The 18544-nt window shown below is 37.6% G+C and overlaps 1 protein-coding gene across 10 annotated transcripts in view; it reads left to right on the forward strand.

Moving 5' to 3' along the window:
• HDGFL1 (HDGF like 1) overlaps window positions 1-18544 on the forward strand; it is a 266586-nt gene that overhangs the window by 46515 nt on the left and 201527 nt on the right. For 8 of the 10 annotated variants that reach the window (XR_001718159.3, XR_001718158.3, XR_001718160.3 and 5 more), the window contains exon 3: window positions 4827-4941. The exons of 1 other annotated variant lie outside the window; for it this stretch is intronic. The gene's annotated coding sequence lies outside the window, so the exon portion shown is untranslated. Of the gene's footprint in view, window positions 1-4301; window positions 4491-4826; window positions 4942-18544 lie in introns of those variants that run through there. One more of the 10 variants, XM_016954699.4, reaches the window with a different exon arrangement.

Here is an 18544-nt window from a genome sequence, read left to right on the forward strand (position 1 = left end):
ACTCGATTGAGTGTAATCTACCCAACAGAAAATCCAGAAAATCTTTATGTAAACAAAATGAACTTGAGGTTGTTGCCTGCATCTGTCTAGCAAATTAGCTATAACTAGTGTAGCTAAAACTGATGTGAGGCAAGATATTAAAACCAACTAAAGGATTATTTTGTTATAATTTAAGAGGGTGGGATTGTTATTAAAATTCTTACAATTGTATAAAGAAAAATAGACTGATGAATGAAGAAACAATACATTATTTTAAACAGTAACTAGTACAGGGTGAATTACATAACAGGCACTATGTAAACATTTGTTGTTATTGAATGAATGAATGGTCAGTTCGTATTACATTATAATGAAAATGACACAACCTGAAAGAGGCTACTGCAGGTGGTTTCTAAAGGAAATAAGCCTATTAAAATAGTATTTTAAGTTCTTATAAACCTTTCATTAAACAATAAACATCATAAAATATACTGGGATAGAATCATATAACAATACATAGACCAACACATTCTGGCCAAATAAAAATAACATTGTCTTGGTTAATTGATAATTCAAATACCTCACTTGAGAAAGTTAACATTGCAAGTAATGTTATTGTACATGGCAGGAATCATGGAAAGAACCACTATTAGGCACTATAATTGTTTTTAAATTTCACTGGTCAGAAGAAGCAGTTGAGGTACCTATTAAACGTCAAATTTCTTGGCCTCAACACTGAGTGATTCTGATTCAGCAAGTCCAGGTAAGTTTCCTGAATCTGCATTTGTAACATGCATTTCAGGTGATTTCTAAGCCAGTCATCTGCAATCCATATTTTGTAAAACAGTTCTTGGGATTCCTGCTATTGTGCTCCCACTCATAAAATTCAATCCATGAGTAATTAATGGACCTGAAGTTTTGTAATTTTGGGGTGGCATTCTTTCAGGGCCTGCCTTCCAACTGGATCAAATTCTTCTAAAGTCTGCTGTCTCTAAAATAACTACCTTCACTCACTGAAGACATAATGTTCACAGTAAGACTGGTCTAAAAATGCCATTGTTGTGTCATCTTTATTGGGTTTTAATAACCGTGTTATAGAAGCCTTTCTTCCCTTCCATACTGTGAAACAGATTAAGTAGCATTAGAATCAGCTGCATTAAAAATTGGGTAAATGCTGTGGACTGAATGTGTATGCCCTTGCAAAATTATTATGTTGAATTACTAACTCCCAATGTGACGGTATTAGGAGGTGGGGCATTTGGTAAGTAATTAGTTTATGAGAGCAAAGCCCTTATGAATGGAATTCTTGCCCTTGGAGACTCCAGAGAGTGTGCTTTTCCTCCCATAACTATCTGTAAAGACACAGAGAAAAGATGGTTGTCTAGGAGCCGGGAAGTGGGCCCTCACCAGACACCAAATCTGTGGTTGCCTTGATCGTGGGCTTCCCAGCCCCCGGAACTGTGGGAAATAAATTTGTGCTGTTTATAAGCCACTCAGTCTGTGGTATTCTGTTATAGCAGCCAAACAAATAAAACAAGAAAATATTCACCCCACCAAGAAACCATATGGATCTGGTGCTTTTTCTAAGGGGGGAGGGCTAGCTCTTTGAGCAATTCCTGTATTTCTTTTATGTGTATTGGAACTCTGATATTTTATCACTTCTAGAGTAAATTTTAATTTTTGGAAAATTATACATTTTATCCATGTTTTCAAATGTTTTTGTTTGTGTAGGGTTGCATAAACGAGTTTTATATGCTTTAAATGTCTTCCATATTGATGGCTATTCTTCTTTCTTATTTTGTGTATGGCTGATTTTTCACTTCCCCCACTTCAGTTAGCTTGTAAGTGAGCCATGGAGAAAATGGCAACAAATACTTTAAAGAAGATAATTTTTAAAATGAGAATAACAATTTAATTTCTTTAGAAGATGAGAAAGGTACACACTAGCATACATATTATATGAATATAAATAATATCTGTCATTTTCTCTTCCAGTTTATCTTGTAGTGTCCTTGACGAATGTGACCAGTAGCGTTCTAGTGGATTTACCCCTTATGTATATGGAAGTATAGGTAAAAATAATACAATTCTATTTTCGTATAGGTTGGTACAAAAGTAATTGCAGCTTTACCATTACTTTTAAATGGCAAAAAACCAAAATTACTTTTGCACCAAGCTAATAATAGTATATGTTGACTACCGACTGTTTAATTTTTGACATTGATGTGTCAGTGTTGATTACATTTTGAATACCTATCAGTTTATATGTATATGTATGTGTGTTTGTTATATATATATCTCCATGAATTTTATTAGGTTAAATGTTTTCAAAGGGTAAAATGCTTACAGATTGATAAAATTCTTTTAACTAGCTGATTGAGAACTGAGATCAGAAAATATTACAGAATGAGATAGAAAGAAAGTCAGCTGCGTTCAATGCATGTGAGTGTCAGATGGTCATTTGTCCTTGCTGAATCCTCCCTACGTTTTTTATTTCATTGTTATTAGTCAAAATTATATTGGCTAAGCTGAAAAGTAGGAGAAATAATTGTAATATTAAGTGTCTTAATTATATTGGTTAATATTAGTCACATTTTACTTCTTTCTTTATTTTTGAGACAGGGTCTTGTCCCTCTGTCACTCAGGCTGGAGTGCAGTGGCGCAGTCTCAACTCACTGCAAGCTCCGCCTCTCTGGTTCACGCCATTCTCCTGCCTCAGCCTCCTGAGTAGCTGGGACTACAGGCGCCTGCCACCACGCCCGGATAGTTTTTTTTTTTTTTTGTATTTTTAGTAGAGAGGGATTTCACTGTGTTAGCTAGGATGGTCTCGATGTGCTAACCTCGTGATCCTCCCATCTCGGCCTCCCAAAGTGCTGGGATTAGAGGCGTGGTGAGACTAATTTTTAACTTTTTTTTTTTTTTTGGATAGATGAGTTACTCATTTTATTCTAATAGGTATGGTTGTGCTAATCTCATGGGCATACAAGCTTGTAGAAGAAAGATGCTTAAGCTTTGGTCTTTTTTGTTTATAAAAGTAAAATTTTCTTTTCTGCAAAGCTCATTTGTAGCACTACAGAGGTTGTTTCCTACCTGTAGGCAAGTGATAGATGGAAGGCAGAATTCTAATAACTTTTTCAGCACATGTTGACACCCGTAGTCTTTTCTTTCCCTTGAGGGGGTGGGGTGGTGGTAGCTCTAGTTATGTCCAGAATTGTGATGAAAATGCTCTCTGTCACAGTCGGCACAAGGTGCCCTGCTAGTGCACAATACCTAATGGATAATGATGGGACATATTCACACCTTGAAAATGAGGTGGTGAATTTTTTGAATTTTCTCATAGAGCTCAGTGCAATGAGAGTCCCCATGGAGATACACGGGTTCAAGATCTGTCCTAGCAATAGCAGGCGATGACAGAGGGCTCTGTTTCAATATGTTTCGTACAGGAAATCACAGCTTTGGTGTGCTGAAGCTGGTAAGTTTTCATCAGGTATACACTAGTGGTGTCACAGACTTGTAGAATCTGTCACTCTGAAAGTATTCTGAGAGCCAGAGAATGACTCTTATTCCAGATGACATCGGCATCCCCTGGCATTGATAATTAAATGCATGAAGTGAGAACTTCTCTAAAAACAATGAAACAAACAAATATAACTTTGAAGGCACACAAGAAGGTGGTGCTTTTCAGGTTGAGAATGGAATGAAAGCTTTCAATCTAATTTATAGTCACTCTCACATGACTACACAAATTATAGACAGACAGGTAAAATCAGTATTTGGAGTGGATTTAATCCCGTTCAAATTCTTTAATAATTGCAGATTAAAAAAAAACACCTACTAGACAACTGAAATTGGGTTTCAGACTGGCATCTAAGGGCTGTTGTTCTCCTGCAAGAAAAGGTGGAATTGTAAGTCAATTAGTACTCTAGTGAGAATCTGTATTGGAGAACCTTATTAAAAGTGACCCTGATTGTGTAGTTTTAAGTTTCTCCAGGAAGACTGTGAGGTGTATTATAATATATGGTGGACCTTGTCCAATATCATTTATGAAAAATGCAGGTAACCCCATTGGTTTGGAGGTTTACATTTTCTCACTTGGGCACCCAAAGGGCAATTCATCTGCATGGAGTAAGATGAGGGCAGTTGGGACTAGTCCACCTACCCAGTTCCGCCCGAAGTCATCTGGCTTAGGTCAGAGATCCATGGCAATTAAACCCTTCCTCCGCTTACTTACTCAGTGAGTCACTGCTTGGCTGAACAGACACAGCCACCTCCTGAGGTCCTGCTGCCTCTAAAGGTCTGGTCCCCATGCATTGAGAAAAAGGACAGGGTCAGCAAAAGAGGCTCACTTTGGGTCATACTAACCTGGGATCCTAGGAGATGGACGCTGGACTTTTAAAAAATAATAATTTCCTTTCTAATCCTTTCCTCATGCATTTTTTTCTTCTTCTCTAATTTGCCCCAGTTCCTTTCATGATTCTCGAAACAGCTGTTTTCCCGAACCCCTTGTTAGGGTAAGCCTAACTATCACAGGCCATGTCTCTGTGGTTTAGGGACGGTACATCACTCTTTGAAACTGTTTTCAGGTGTTTTGCCGGCAGAATTTCAGCTCCTAAATAGGATATTTCATGGAGCCTTATGAAAAGGCTGCTTTACTACCATGTTGTGAAGCTGTGGGTTTATAGCACTCCTAAATATTTAGATAGACCATGAAAATGCAGTCAATTAAGAAAAGTGTGATGCGTTTTAATGACCAGGTGGATTCAATTATTCAGCTTCAATTTCCTTTCTCTAGGATGTAAGTAGGTTTTAAAAAATTTAACTTGGTAAATTAACTCCTTAATTTAAAGGAACTGGTCCTCTGAAGACAGCGTCTGCAATGAAGCTGAGTCCTCTCTCTCTCCCAGGCCCGAGTGTCTACCTCTAATTTATTCCTGATGAATGACAGCAAGTTCACAGCCTCAGGTACTTTTTCATTCTTTCATTTCTCAAAGCTGCCTTCTCTTTTCTTTGTGTTTGTCTTAAGGTTCTGTTTGGGCATGCATTGGAGGGCTTTAAGGGTTTCACCTTAAGATCCTTGGATTGGAGCCTTTGATTTGAGTTCCTGCTGAAGATCACCCAGGAGTCAGCAGTCCTGCTGTGAGCAGCATCATTTAGTGGAGACTGGGCCCATCCTGACCCCTGGCAGTACCATGGGGATAGCTTAGGCAAGTGTGTGTGCTCAGAGACACACCTTGAAGCTCTATGGTGGCTTGCAACTCCAGAGTTTACTTTTTGGCTTTAGAAAAGTGCGCTGAGGCTCACGCCTGTAATCCCAGCACTTTGGAAGGCCGAGGTGGGCAGATCACCTGAGTTCAGGAGTGTGAGACCAGCCTGGCCAACATGGTAAAACACCGTCTCTACTAAAAATACAAAAAAATTAGCCAGGCATGGTGATATGTGCCTGTAATCCCAGCTACTCGGAAGGCTGAGGCAAGAGAATTGCTTGAACCCAGGAGGGAGAAGTTGCAGTGAGCTGTGATCTCGCCACTGCACTCCAGCCTGGGAGACAGAGTAAGACTGTCTCAAAAAAAAAAAAAAAAAAAAAAAGAAAGAAAAAAGAAAAGAGAGAAAAGAAAAGTGCTCTGAGATCTCACACTATTTCACCCATTTTTAAAATAATGATCAGTTGGAAACCACAGACATCAGTGGAGTTTGTAAACAAATGGAGAATGAGGTTATTTGTTTACTCATGTTCCTCCTTACTAGTCTTCAGGTTTTGGTCTGTGGGGTTTTGGAATGGGGTTGTAAAAGTACAAGAGCCACCGGGCCTATGGGTTGTCCGTGCTAGATATTAAGGCTTTTCTGAGCTAGAGTGCTAAGATTTCAAGCAGTTATTTTCTTTTTGACCTAATGATAAATGTGAAAGAGAAAAAGGAAATTTGTTTGCTTTTTCAATTCTAGAAGTATCACCTATGGATCTACAGGCTCCTGTCTTTTAGGATATAGACAACGGGCTTAGAACCTAAGGGGACTGATAATGGCTTGGCTTTGTGTTCCCACCCAAATCTCATCTTGAATAGTAATCCCCAGATGTGGTCCCCAGAGGGACCTGGTGAGAGGTGATTGGATCATGGGGGTGGTTGCCCCCATGTTGTTCTCGTGGCAGTCAGTGAATTCTCACGAGATCTGATGGTTTTATAAGGGGCTCTTCCCCTTTCGCTCTCTCTCTTTTTCCTGCTGCTTTGTGATAGAAGTTACTTGCTTCTCCTTCCCCTTCCATCATGATTGTAAGTTTTCTGAGGCCTCCCCAGCCATGCAGAACTGAGTCAATTAAACCTCTTTTCTTCATAAATTACCCACTCTTGGGTATGTCTTTAATAGCAGTGTGAAAATGGACTAATACAGGGACATAAATCTGAGCTATTAGAGCTATGAAACAGAGGACTGGAGGGACTGAGCTTGCAGAGATGGTCACCCTGGCGACTGGTGCTTGTGCCAAACGCTTGTCATTGTGTGTCTGGGTACCAAAGAACCAGGGAAATAAAAGCTTGCATTCAGCAATGTGGTCTCCGCAAAACCCTCTATGAAGACTGTTGAATCCTTTCTACCATTTGATATGACCCTCAGGTGGTCATAAACCCTTGCTCCTCGGTTGGAGAACAGATGTTTTTAGATGGGGTAACCTGAATGTCCTCCCGCTGTGGTTGTTTTGGGTGTGGTACAGAGCAGACTTCCTATGGTAAGCTTTCCTAGGAATGAGGCTTAGAATATGGTTAGAAATGAAAGGGAAGGGAGGAGGAAGGAGAGGAACTCCCCAACCTAGGAATTCAGATGCTGCTCCTCTGCAAGATGCCTCATGTCTCGAAGTGGGAAAATAGCAAAACATTGAAAGGATTTGCTGAACATCGGGGCACTCTCAAAACAAAAACAGCTCAGGCAAATGGAGACGAAGAAGTATATGGAAAAATGCCTCATAATTTCCCCAATAACATGTCTCTCTGGTTTTCTGTGAGAGCACTGTTCTAGCAGAGGGCTTGTGCTGCTGAGAGAGAAGTCCATTTAGGGTAAATGCTGAGGTAACAAACACTGCATTTCCGGTAAAAGTCAACTAGAAAAGCTAATTTTAGGTAATTAAAATTTATACTTAATCTGAATTATTTTCTTTGTTTTCAACATTGACTGAATTAGTTTCTGTCTAGAGAACAAGCAAAGTTTTATCATAGTTTCTGTTTTTGTTATTTGGCCTACCATATTAATCATTTCAGTATTTTAAGGAATATATACCATTTTCTGTGGCTTCTTTAAGTAATTACAGATTTAGAATGTAGGCAAGCGAGAAAACTATGCCTCAGAAGAGTCACCGTGTCCCTTGGGATGAACACTGCCCTTTATATCTTTGTGTTTCTTTGAGATTTTAACATTGATTGCCCACATGATTATAATCTCTTTTGGGGGCACTGAAATTGTGAGAACTGGCTGCTTCCACACTCATGCGGCAAGATTATTTCTTAGTTTGCATTTGTCAAAATGTGCATCACAGGCAGTTATTTGTACATGTTTCAATTGGGAGTTTTGTAGCTGTGGTTCCTGTCAGTGGGGTGGCATTCCTTGTTAGGTTGGTCCAGTATTATATTGATTAGTTCTTCCTTCCACCCTCCAAGGACACTGGTTTTTTTTAGCAGAATGTATCTTCAGTCAGTGTTAAACTTCCAGTGTTAAATCTACTGTAGGTCCTCTCCTTTATATTGCTGAAGGGAAGATTTCAACTTACCCAGCATTCTTGTATATAACAAATTACATTTTGTGTTCCCAAATGCCTTGTACCACCAGGATTGTTTATTTTGGTCTGGAAGTCCTGGGGACCTCTTGATCTTCCTGCTTCTCCTAGAAGCTGTGCTGTATATTTCTAGAATGCCCAATGTATTGAATGATTTACATTTTCCATGGAGTATATAATTTAAGAGGTTGTTGTGATCTCCTTTTTCCTGATATGCTATTACAGTCAGAAAAAAGAACTCCTAGGGCTGGGCACGGTGGCTCATGCCTGTAATCCCAGCACTTTGGGAGGCCGAGGTGGGCAAATTGCCTGAGCTCAGGAGTTCAAGACCAGCCTGGGCAACATGGTAAAACCCCATCTCTACTAAAATACAAAAATATTAGCCAAGTGTGGTGGCGTATACCTGTAGTCCCAGCTACTTGGGAGGCTGAGGCAGGAGAATTGCTTGAACCTGGGAGGCGGAGGTTGCAGTGAGCCGAGACTGTGCCACTGCACTCCAGCCTGGGTGATAAGAGCAAGACTTGATCTCAAAAAAAACACAACAAAACAAACAAAAAAAACTCCTGTATAAGTGTTTGTACCTCTCCTCTTACCATTGTCTCATCACTAAACAGTGCCTTAGTTTACTGAGTTAAAAATAATTAAGATTCAATAAGAAGTCATTTGGCCAAGTCTGACTGGCAAGCAAACACTGGAAATAACACGCCATTTTTAAATTAAAGTGCCCTACTGTTTGTAATATTTTCATTTTAAAATGTGGAAAAGGGTGACATTTGGCTGTCAGAGATAACATGTTTGACACATTTTGCATTTCTACCTTTGTGATTTTAGTTTTGGTTATGAACCTGATTTAAAGTATCTTAGAGCATGAGTATAGGATTTATAAAGTAAAAGTTATTTCTTTCACTGTATATATTTAAGACTTGCTGCTTGGTATACTAACTCATAAAATAATTTCTATAATCTAAGTTACCAAATTTACCTCAGGTTTTTTTTTCTATTCTTTGAAATTTACTGTATTAAATACAATGAGGTTGCATTAAACTTTTACTGTATGTAGTACTGTGGAATAAATCCCCACACCCATATCCCTTTCTACATGCTCTCCCCTACAAAAACCAATCACAAAATACTTCGAATGGTATGGGTTCTGCAAACATGAAGATTGCATAACATGAGGATGTGCTATGGGGCTGCTTGACTATCCCTGAAAACTGTGTCTTATCCTGACTCAAAGGAGTGTCTCCCTGCAAAGGTGGCCAATCGTCCTGGTTTGCCTGGGACTGTCCCAGTTTTATCACTCAAAGTGCCATGTCCTAGGAAACTCTTCAGTTCCAGTTAACCAGAACAACGTGTCCCTGCATCCATGTTCCAGTTCATGCGCCTCCTTAAGGCCCTGATCATCCAGCCAGTGATATACATCTTAGTCACTCTGAAACATTCCATTTCCCTGTCCTTGGGATTCTTCTGCGTTTTGAATTGAGAGAAACCCATTGATACAGGAGTTGTTTGCCCCATAATTATATTAAATGAAGCCCGTTAGAGCAGTTTAAATGTGATTGCACATTAAAATCACCTGAAGCTTGCTTGTTCAATGCTTTCTTGGATTCCTTAACATACTCCAGTATCTTTCCAGCAAGTCATTTAAAGAAAAACATCTACCTTGAATTGTCTATTTTTTTGTTACAATCAGAGGAATCATAAATATTATACAAACACAGTCAATTTTGAACAAGCAAACTTCAGAAATGGCAGAAACCAATCCATTTCCAGAGGCCTCAATACCAGGAGTTTGTTTATCTTCCTTCTAGAGCAGTGGATTGGGCCTTGGCTACATCTTAGAATCACAGATAAGATGTTTTTAAAGTATGGTACCCAGACCCCATCTCAAACCAATCAAGCCAGAGTCTCTGAGGCCAAGGGATACTGAGCAGAAAGTTTGCAGAATCTCAGGATATTTTAATGATATGTCACAAAATGAAAAATGCTAATAATCATATCAAAATGTTTTCAGCATTACTAGTAGTCAAAGCCAACTAAGCCAGCAATGAGGTACTGTTTTTATGTTTTGTTTTTCAAATAAGGAAAAGATTTTGAAAATATCTGGGTTTGGGAATAATTTTGTACAAAACAGAACTGTTGGTTTAGATCAATAAGGGGAAATGGAACAATATTTCTAGAGGACAATTGAAAACATGGATAAAATATGTGTTAATATAAATTGACACATTTTCACCTTGTGTGTGTATACACACACATACAATTGATAAAAATTTTGCAGTTGACTCTTGAACAACGTGGGGATTAGGGGCACTGATCCCCTGTGCAGTCAAAAATCTATGTGTCACTTCTGACACCCCAAAAACTCTACTACTAACAGCCTACTGTTGACTGGATGACCTACCAATAACATCAATAGTTGATGAACACATATTTGGTATGTTATATATATCATATACTGTATTCTTACAATAAAGTAGGCTAGAGACAACAAAAAAGAGATAGTTAATCATTAAGTAGAAGTGGATCATCATAAAAGTCTTCATCCTTATCATCTTCATGTCGAGTAGGCTAAGGAGGAGGAGAAAAAGGTGGGCTTGGTCTTGCTGTCTCAGGAGTGGCAGAGGCAGAAGAAAAATCCACATGTAAGTGGACTGTGTAGTTCAAACCAGCATTGCTCAATGGTCCCTGTACTAGCTAATTGATTGGTGCTGCTACATATAGATGATTTTTATTTACCCTGTAATTCCAACATTTCTTTAATAAATTGATTATTTTAAAAACCTGTAAAACTATATCTAAAAAAGTCAACCAACACGTTTAAAAAGTTATTCTCTTTATTTGATACTCTTCTGAAGCGTTCAACCTTTACAGTTATATTACTCATTTCCCAGCAGTGTAATGTTGTTGAGAAATGGGTCATGTTTATGTAGCTGCCATCCTATGATGGAGGCTTGATCGTCTTTGCTAGACTCTAAATCCATTATTAGCAGTTGAAATATATCCATGAATTGGGAAGGAGGAAGTGTGTGAGGGAAGAACCCAACAAAATCCTAAATTGTGTACTTTAAAATCCTTTGGATAAGTACAGATGAGTGCTTTGTTATAAACATTGTAGATGATCATACATTATTTATTTTGTCACTTGCTTGTTAGAATTAGTGTTATTAATATCATACCAGATAATTAGGATACAGACTCTAAACATGTTAACCCACAGAAAATCGCTTTTGGGGTTAAAAGTGAATAGTTACATTTTGGAATAGAAGGCATTATTTAAAATTTGGAAATATATTGATCACTCTTTCACTGCGTGTGTTGCCTGTATTTTAGATTAAATATGTTTATGCACATATGATTAACAGAACACAAAAAACCAGGTTTTGTGATAAACGGTTTAATAGGAAGTTGTTATAAATGTATCAATTTTGATACATAATTAAATGCTAGATTTCGGGCTAGGTGCTTTTCATACCATACAACTTAATTCTCTAATCAATCATTCGAGGAATGTAGCATGTAGCATCATTCCCATTACAGATGATGAAAATAAGAAATGTATGGTTTAGGTTGGGTGTGGTGGCTCACGCCTGTAATCCCAGCACTTTGGGAGGCTGAGGTGGGTGGATCACCTAAGATCAGGAGTTCGAGACCAGCCTGCCCAACATGGTAAAACCTGGTCTCTACTAAAAGTACAAAAATTAGCCGGGTGTGGTGGCAGCGCCTGTAATCCCAGCTACTCCAGGAGGCTGAGGCAGGAGAATCACTTGAACCTGGGAGGCAGAGGTTGCAGTGAGTAGAGGTAATTTTCCCAGTTACTATATGCAAACGATAGGCTCAAATCCAGACCAAAATTTTTCCCAATTTAATATTTTTCCATTATTTTACAATGTTCCTCCAAGCAGTTACAGTGTACCTAAATTCAAGTTTGCTTATAAGTGAAGTAACTTGTATCATCACCTTTATGTTATATTTTAAAAATATATTATTGGAATGTGAAATCTTCTAAGTCCTACAATTGTTTCATATACTTACTTAGTTCAAAAGATTCTTTCATGTAGAAAACACATTTTAGGTGACTATACATTTTCTGTATTTGTGTTAATATATTCTAGTGTAAGTAGATTTTGTGGTTATTCGTTTTGAGTTGTTTCATCATAATTTTACGATGTATACTATAGCAAGTTTATTCCAATTATGAGTAACAAAATTGGTGGGACCTCTGAAGATCTCCGTTAAGTGTGGAACATGCTGGTTCAGACTATTTTAAAACATTAAATATAATACTAAAATAAAATACAAGTGAAAATAAACTATGAAACAATAAATTACCCGCATATTATGTTTGTTTTAAATTAATGACTGTTAGTAGTACTACTATTACTATTAGTAATTACCATTAATATTATAACTAATGAGTTATTTTTTATTTTTTATTTTTTTTGGAGGCAGAGTCTTGCTCTGTCGCCCAGGCTGGAGTGCAGTGGTGCGATCTCGGCTCACTGCAAGCTCTGCCTCCCAGGTTCATGCCATTCTCCTGCCTCAGCCTCCCGAGTAGCTGGGACTACAGGTACCCGCCACCATGCCTGGCTTATTTTTTTGTATTTTTTAGTGGAGATGGGGTTTCACTGTGTTAGCTAGGATGGTCTAGATCTGTTCTGTTTTACTAGAACCTGAATTTCCAAAAAATTCTCTGGAAAATTTTGATCCAGTCTGTATTATGTTTATTTAAAGTCCCTAAGCTGTTAAATGAGTAAATAAGTTTGGAAAGTGCTGGATTAAGTGAAATTAGATCAAGTATTTGGTGTAGGACTTCACAAAATTTTTAAATGGCTGACATAGTTTGTAAATCTCCAAAAGGAACTATAGTATGCATCATTTCTCAAATGTATTTGACCACAAAATCCTTTTTAAAGGAAACATACCATGGAGACCGCGTCCTGTGAAACACTCTTTGAGAAACAGTTTATGATATTGGATGTATATGATTAGAGTGAAAATAATGAAAACGACTTTATTTTTGGCATTAAGAATGCACCCTCAGATGACACTACTATCCCCAAATGGGGAAATACTTCTTAGCAATAACATTATACATAACAAACATAGTATGTTTGTCCCTATTGGTTTACTATCTCAATATAAATTTGAATATAAAGGCAATTAGAATGATAAATGTATTAGCATGTGTAAAATGGCCATAGATAAGCAAAACAAAATACATCTAATATGATCCTTCAGTCTATATTGGGTTAACATATATCTCACTAAAGGTGAGTGTCTAATAACATCTTTAATAGCAACAGGTATGTTCTTATCAAAACTCAGCATCAAAAGTGACAAGTACAGAAGATTTTCAGAGCAGTGAAAATGCTCTGTATGATACCATAATGGTGGGTATGTGTCATACATTTGCCAAAATTTATGGAATCTATAACACCAAGAGTGAACCCTAATGTAAACTATGGACCCCAGGCGATAATGATGTGTCAACGGAGGTTCAACAATTGTAACAAATGTACCTCTCTGGTGGGGATGTTGATAGCAGAAGAGCTGTATACATTGTGGGGGTAGCTGGTATATGGGAAATCTCTGTACCTTTCTCTAAGAATTCTAAAAAATAAAGTCAACTTCTTTTTTAAAAAAGCGAAACATATACACTTCAAAAACATGTATATCTTATTCCTTTATCTTGTAATGGAGGCATAAGGTGAATGAAGATGAAAGAACAGTGTAGGTGGGGATTTTAATGGTTTTATAGAAACTTTATGCTCCAGCACATTTCACATAAAAATAAATCAATAAAAAGTTTTGCACATGGGTGGACAATCACAACACTATTAATACTAGGTGTTTAGGTAGCTAAATGGCCCAAAGTTCAGGTGTATTTCGTTTTTCATATAGCTATCACCTACCGGTAGGAAAATCAGTTTTTGTTTCAGAGAGGAGCAAACATGGAAATAAACACACCTTAGAATATTATTGACACTCAAACTTGACATTACTTGAAATTAGATTTATTTTAATGAATTCACAGCTTTTATTTAAAAATACAAGTTTTTTTTGTAGCTCTTGAGTTATAGAAATGGTAACTTGGAGGCTATGATAATGAATTTATAATGAAAGATCATTTAAGGAAGACTGTGGACAAAGTACATGTAATCTGGAAAAGGATTTTACATTCTACCTGATTTAGTCATTTCACATTCTGTGTCTTGCATATAAATGTTCGCATCTTGGGGATGTGTGGCCATCTGTTTTTAGTTAATTTCAAGATATAAGGCATTTGGTTTCCTGAGGATTTATTATTTTCTAGTACTAAACTCAGGAAAATTACTAAATGATGAGGCATAATAAGAAGAAAACAACAAGAAAAAAAAAAAACCCAGATTATCCCAAACCTTCCTAACTCAGCTGCACAAGTCTGTCAGCTTAAGCCTTCTTAACACCTATGATATTGATGGAGAGAGGTCAATGGAGAGGCCAATGTAGTGGAGTGCAGTGGACAAAGAGGAAAGTGGTATCAAATCGATTATCCTCCCTGCCCCTTATCCCAAGGACAGCGCCCCTGTGACGTGAGGATCATTTTTTGGGGTGACTTTGGCTAGTGATGCGTGTGATGATAAGAACCTGTCTATGATTTTGGCTTACTGCCACTGGTGCGTCACCTCAGAAGCTTGCCTGAGACCTGACTTCACTTTTACTGAAGTATCATGCAAAAAGCAATAGGTACATTTCAGTAACCCTCTTGTCAGTAACCCTCTTCTGAGACTCTTATTAGTTTTATGTACATTTGCCTTCGATAGCAGGCTTTTCACTGGCTTATTTCTTCCTAGAATATTGTTACTTCTTTACTTGAATTATGACATCAGTATCTGATGCTTAAATCATGTCAGCTCAAGCATTTCTATATGATTCTTGGTAAAGCAAAGTTCAGCATAATTTTAAGGAAGAATTTTTTTAATCTGTTAACAGCTTGCTAAAGAAAGATTAAGTTTTTTAAAAAGCAGTACTGTCAACGATTAGCCATTTTAAGTTTTTATCTCATTATCATCGAAGACAAGAACACCATAGTAAAAGTTTTAGGGACATGCTCTGTGCAATAAGGAAAACTAATTAGTAATAAGTTTAGGAGTATTAATTGATAATCACAGATTTGTAGGAAATTGTTAAATTTCCTAGTATTAACTGGCTGCTTAATTTGGTATCTTGAAACGATGACACCTTTAAATGCTAATACATCGTTGGGCTGTGGAGAGGATCAGATGTGCTTACTCTCTGACTTAGTGGTTCTCAGGGGAAGTCCTATTGGCATTTGGGTGCAAATAGGACTTGCACCCAAGTAAAATGTTTTTGGTGAAATGTCTAGTTATTGTAGGATGTTTAATCCACTACTTGCAATTATCTCTCTCCAGGCATTCTGACAATCAGAAACCCACTCCTTTTCACACATTTCCTGATGACCCCTAGGAGACACCTTGCCACTACAGATGAGAAACTTTGCTCTCGGAGGGTTACGTTGACCTAATTCATAAGATAATCTACTGTGAAAAAGTGTCGTACAAACTGGCAAATATTTGGTGAATCAGAACACATCATTGTCAGTCCTTTTGAATGAGAATTAGCTATAATTTGTTTCAGAGTGCCAGTAATTTTTATATCTTGTTGTCCTAATGAAGACCAAAGCAATTTCCCTCTCCACAGGTTCCCTTTATCACCCCACTGAAAGTTATGTCAACCTAAGGAAGGTTGCTGGGAGTTTTTTAGATGTTTTCAATGTAAAAATTTCCAGAACATCTGCTAGAGAAATTTCACTTCTTCAATATATATGAGAAGGAAATTGACTTATTCTTTCATGAATGTATTTTAGCATGAAAATCACGAATATTATACATGAGTTTAATTTATTTACTTAAGATCAAAATTTTAATAGGCAGATTAAATCTAAGTAAAAGGTTAAGATCGCATATTATCTTTAAAGAAAGAAAAAGGAAAAAGTTAAGTGCAGTAGAAAACATGAGTGGTAAGCCTACTACTGATTAGAAATAAGTACCTGGGGCGACCTGGACTTTATCATCACCTCACCAGGCCTCAGTTTTTTCATGTATAAAATGAGGACTTTCCATGTTATTAAGTAGGTCTAAAATATAATCTTTCTGTAACATCCAGTTTATCTCTACAAAAACAAGTAAATAGCAGAAGCAGCATCTAAATTGGAAATAAGTATCTCCAAAATCATGTTTCAGTAGTCAAAGGAGATATGATTCAGGAGAAATGGACAACTGAATCATGTTTTTAATCATACAACAACTAAATTAAGGAAAGGCTAGTTTACAGAATGTTAACTTCTTGTGAAATTCTGGGAAAGGTAGCAATGTCATCATTTTTATTTTGGAGTCAGATATCTTGGGAAAGTTACATATGATCATGTGGATTACTGGAGCTCTACTCAGTTCTTTTTTATGGGTTGAATTATGATACACTGTACTGAAAGTCACATGGAGTCCAGATGTGATTTAATACCACAGGCTGCCAAAATCATGCTAGGAGTCCATTTAGTTTCTTGTCAGTTGTGTCTGAAGGGCAACTTAATTCAAAATGGGAGACAAGTGAGATATTAGGTGAACTCTTATCTTTTTTGTTCCCCCAGAAGAATGGATTAGTAGTTCTTATCCCAGGAAAGGCTGAGAGTATTCAGCACCTGCCAACAGTGCATTTATGCTCATTCTCTCCATTTCAGTTCTTCCTGATGTGGCTAATGAATTCCAGGGATGAAGGACTTTTTCACTGTTTGACCTAATGTATGTAAAGTTCCAAAAAAGCAATGCTGACATTAATCTGTTTACTTCATTCATTCTCTATGCCTATAGAGATCCAACTTTACACCAGCCTCTGTGTTAGGAGATTTAAAAAAATAGTGAGCTGGACTGCCCACAAGGGTTGTATGGTATACAGAGAGAAACACACATTCAAACAAATAATTGCAATTAAGTTTAATTGTATGATAAAGGACGGTTCAGTAGGAGAATGGAAAATAGAATATCCATTAGAAATATCTAATATCTACTATATTTCCTGCAAGAAAATTTCATTTTGTAAGAAAATATTTTATAGAGAAGATATTAATAGTTAAGCCTCCCTGGAAAATTGGAGGATATGCTGAAGTTCAATTCCACGGGCAAGGAGCAGGAGAGTAGAGAGAGCATTTTGTTACTGAAACACGAGGGGTTTAGTCATCAAGCTTGTCCAATCTGTGGCCCACAGGCCTCAGGTGGCCCAGGACGGCTTTGAATGCAGCCCAACACAAATTCATAAATTTTCTTAAAACATTATGAGATTTATTTGCAATTTTTTTTTCTCATCAGTTATCGTTAGTGTATTTTATGTGTGGCCCAAGACAATTCTTCTTCTTCCGATGCGGCCCAGGGTAGCCAAAAGATTGGACACCTTGGTCTACATCCTTGTTGCTCACTACACAGAAGGCCAATCACTGAGACAACACATATTGCCAAGGAAAAAAAAGCTTTATTTGAGTGATGTTGGCAGAGGAGATGGGAACTAAGTCTCAAATTTGTCTCCCCAGCCAACTAAAATTGGGGATTTATATAGCAGGGAAGGAATGAGCCTAAGTGCAGGGAAAACAGGAATTAGGGAGAAGTAAGGAAGAGAAGTTGGTCAGCAGGAAGCAGTTGGTCGTTTAGGAAAGCAGGAATTAGGGAGGGATCTGGCGTCCCATTGTCTGGATGTAGTGATCTGATGAGTTTCAGTTCTTTGATACTGTCTGGGAGGCCTGATGGTTAGTTTCCTGAGAAAAGAACTTAGGCAGGACAAATGTAAGTTTCAAGCCTTAACAACAGGAAGGATTAACTTTTATGCTTATTCAAAAAGACTGTAAACATCAGTTCTATGGGGAAATTAAACCTGTTTCAATTTTAGGTATAGGAGCCACAGGGTGAAGGCATGGAGGGTGGAGCGCCTGGTAGTGAGTCACTAGAAATGTTTAGGGGGGCTTGTAGCTTTGTTGCAACTGGGGAAGTTGAGATGGAGCATGCCCCAAAAGTCACTCTATGAATATTTTGCATTTCTTGCTTAGAAGGTGAGATTCAATCATATTTGCTTCCCAATACTGAGTTTAGCTAGCCTTGGGGTTAAATGCAAACTCATCATTGGATTCCTGAGGTTGCTGGATACCAGAACATTATCTTCTTTAAACAGCAATTAAGCTCAATCTTAAGCAATTTGTAAAATGTATTATTTGACATAAATATAGAGTAAGAGCCAGAAAATAAATTTACCATGAAGTTTAGAGATTAAACAGGAGACTGCAATAACGTTTCTCTAATAAAAGGGAAAGTCAAAACTTCATGTCCAGAGCCCCAAGCCTTTGCTTTGGCTCTCCTTGGCCAGCAGGGCTCCGTCAGCACAGGAGTTTGTGAAGCCTTTATGGACAGTGATGTGTTACTGTAGTCTGGCTTTCAAAAACAAATATGAAAATGAATGGAGCTATTAGTCACAATGAACTGGAGTTTAGCTTTTCTCTTGCAACAATAAGTATTTCCAGCAAAATACTTACACTTTCTTATTGATATTGAAAGCCTCATCCGTTGTCGTACTTTCTGTGTATTATAATACTTATCAGGCTTAGAGAGTGGAATAAAAGGATCCTTTGTCACGTGAGAAAGTCCAGTAGAGTTTCACATTAGTCTTCAGGACTTGAGAATTAAGTCAGTCCTGAAGGCAGCCACATGCTTCCGTACAGATTTTCCAGTCAGTATAAGTTGATGACTAATATCTAGGCAGTTTTGTCAC

The sequence above is a fragment of the Pan troglodytes genome, chromosome 5, assembly GCF_028858775.2.
Source record: "Pan troglodytes isolate AG18354 chromosome 5, NHGRI_mPanTro3-v2.0_pri, whole genome shotgun sequence".
Taxonomy (NCBI): domain Eukaryota; kingdom Metazoa; phylum Chordata; class Mammalia; order Primates; family Hominidae; genus Pan; species Pan troglodytes.